We start from the raw sequence: 3021 nt of genomic DNA, 5'->3' as shown, positions 1-3021 counted from the left end.
GAACAAGTCTTAGTTTAGGTGTCAAAATAAAATTTTATGACAAGTTTAAGAGGCTGCTTATGCATTTGGCCAAAACTATTCCTATCAATTTCCAACCATCAAAGTTTTGATTGATTGACATTCTTTTTTAAACTCTCCTATTCTGATTCTTTGGATCAAAACAAGTGGGAAAACGACATTGATAAGGAGACAACACAAAAACAGTGTCCGACTGTAATTATTTATGGAAAAGGTTAAGTACATGCATGAACCAGATAAACAATAATTGCCATTGTAGAAACTTGATCAAATAATTAAAACTCAAATTAATTAAGACGAAATTAAGAATTATTGATGAAATAAATGTTACTCCCTCTGTCCCAATTTATGTGGCACAATTTCCTTTTTGGTCTGTCCCAAAAAAAATATCACCTTTCAATATTTATAAACAATTTAACTTTATGAGATGATTTACGTACCACACATTTATATAAGGCTTGTTTTGGATCACACATTTCAAAAGTTTTCCTTTTTTTTCTTAAACTTCGTGTCAAGTTAAATGGTGCCATATAAATTGGGACGGAGGGAGTATTACAGTATAAAGTCTATGAGGATAACAGATACAGCAAGCCCCAATATTTTCCCTGTTTTCTGATGTTTGAACGCTTACATTAAATACATGTGCTAATTAAAACCTAATAAGTTGATACTAAAATAGAGCAAGCATTCCGTACATATATATCTTCTTTTTTTTCTCCCTTGATTCATTGTTTTTACACTTTTTTTCTAAGATTAAAAGGTTAAATGTTCAATCATATCGTAACAAATCAAATAATTTGATCAAATTTGAAAAATATTGAGTGCCAAATCAAATCCAAGTATATGGGCAAGCTAGGCGATTGAGAAAAGAATATAATACGTAATAGGAGTGTACTTTTTCTATCACTTTAGTTCTTTTAATAGGCATCTTCTTGTTTGATGTCATTACACGGAGATGAAACTAGGAGCATCTTATATTATAAACGTAACAAAACAGTTTAGGTTTTATACACGTAATAAATACTTGTACAATCATATTATTTCAACACTATTTACCCCTTTCTTTTCGTGTACTTACATTTCATATATGAAAGGGATTGCCACCCGGAAAAAAAAGTAATTACATACAGCTCTACTTAGTAAATGTTCATTGATCACCTACAATAAATGGTAAACTTGATTGCTATAACAAGTTAAATAATGAATGTATAGGCCTCAGTTTAGAGTCATCCTCTTTATCTTTCGTGCCATACACAATACTTTCTTGAATGAAAATTATGTGCATAGTGGTGATGAAGGTTCCACGTGTCTTCGCCATTTTCGACCTTAAAGATGAAGGTCCGAGGTTGAGGTTGGCTAAAACTACATCATCCTCGTCGTTTCATCTTTGTACTAGCTCCAACTTTCTTGCTCAAATGAGTGTTCCAGAATGGTTTACGAGGTTGCCTCCTGAAAACAGAAAACAAAGAGATATTTAAACTCTACATTTCCTAAAGTTAACGCATTAACATGATGAAAATATATTCATAACTAATTAGTGTCGCCTACTTATATATCTTTCTTCCATTGTGTGATATGTTTTCGCCAAGTTTGCATGAATTTCAGGTCTTGCAAATTATAAGTAAATAAGCTTTAATTATTTTAGTGTTTGTCTAGATATCATTAGCCCTAATTGAAAATCTAGATAAAAGAATAATATGATGATAAGAAATAACAATTACAACAACACTACAAGAAGTTTACAAAATAGAGGCGCATTCAAAATTTTTAGTTTATAAATTTTGGACAATAACCGTCTGGATAGAATATGTATATATATTAGATACAACAAATTTAACATAAACACATGGTTTAAACTAAACTATTAATTTCGTCAAACCCGTAACTATGACGGTGGATTCGTACCTGCAGCAAGTGAAGTTAGATTTACAATTTTGAACTTTCGAGGCGGCATGAAGGTCAATTTCCCGTATAATCACTAAAAAATTTACTCATTAAAATACTAAAGGTCAATTTCACGTATAATCACTAAAAACTTTACTCATTATAACACTAAAGGTACAATAAACTTATTTCTAGCACATCAAACTAAATGAATATTGCTCATTATAATAGTAAATCATAAAACTTCCTATTTTTTTTATCAGAGATGGTTTACTGTGTTTTTAAGCTTTATCTATACATGAATCTAAAATTTTATAGCTAGAAAGTAGAAACTATACCAGCGAACTTCGAAAGGGCTTTGTCCTTCGTTTTCTTCTTTCTCCATTTGTTTCATTGGCTTTCAAGAAAAGAGACATAATTTGATTATTGAGAATAGGCATATTAGTATGGAATATATCTAAGATGGCTAGCTTTCAATGGGAAAATGCATTCAAGTGAAGCTCTTATTTATAGGGGGAAATAAAAGAATGTAGAATGAGCACATGTCTCCACAAAATTAAAGTGAGTAGTTTTTGGTGGTTGAAGGTTTAAAGGCACTACAGCCACCTTTCTAAGGTAACTATGTCTCAACCACCAACTCATCAGAAATTCTAAGCTATTAAATGTTATATGTGTACTTAATTATGTCTTCACCACGTCATCTCATATGTGGGTTAGCGGGCTTGATTCTAATAAATTTTTCAAACAATGGGAATCAAGCAAGTCGTAAGGAATATTGTTCATACCATTCTCATGATAATAAAGGCGGATAGACTCGGCTTGAGTAAGATATACAAATTTCATACACAAAAATTTGAGCGATTATTTTAAGTCTTGAATGTTGTATCAAAGTTATATACAATGTTGATATTTTTTATTATCTCATATAAAAATTTAAGTTGTTAGACAAAGCACGCTTTTATATATACACTAATTTTATATACTTAATTATTCTCATCACTCTCATACATTTTTCATACAAAATTTTGTTTTTGAGCCATAATTGAGCAAAAAATATTAATTTTTTTAAAAAATAAAAAAAAATTAAATTTTTTTTTTAAAATAAAAAAATATTTTTTA

The 3021-nt window shown here is 29.9% G+C and overlaps 1 long non-coding RNA gene across 1 annotated transcript; it reads right to left on the bottom strand.

Moving 5' to 3' along the window:
• Positions 1 to 1015: 1015 nt before the first annotated feature.
• On the bottom strand, positions 1016 to 2560 carry LOC132067694 (uncharacterized). The gene is made up of 2 exons (XR_009417206.1): positions 2241 to 2560; positions 1016 to 1467 (listed from the first exon to the last, which is right to left on the bottom strand). It is a non-coding gene; the product is annotated as an uncharacterized LOC132067694 (long non-coding RNA).
• Positions 2561 to 3021: the final 461 nt, after the last annotated feature.

Source organism: Lycium ferocissimum, chromosome 8 (assembly GCF_029784015.1).
Source record: "Lycium ferocissimum isolate CSIRO_LF1 chromosome 8, AGI_CSIRO_Lferr_CH_V1, whole genome shotgun sequence".
NCBI lineage: Eukaryota > Viridiplantae > Streptophyta > Magnoliopsida > Solanales > Solanaceae > Lycium > Lycium ferocissimum.
This window is presented reverse-complemented; position numbering and strand designations above follow the sequence as displayed.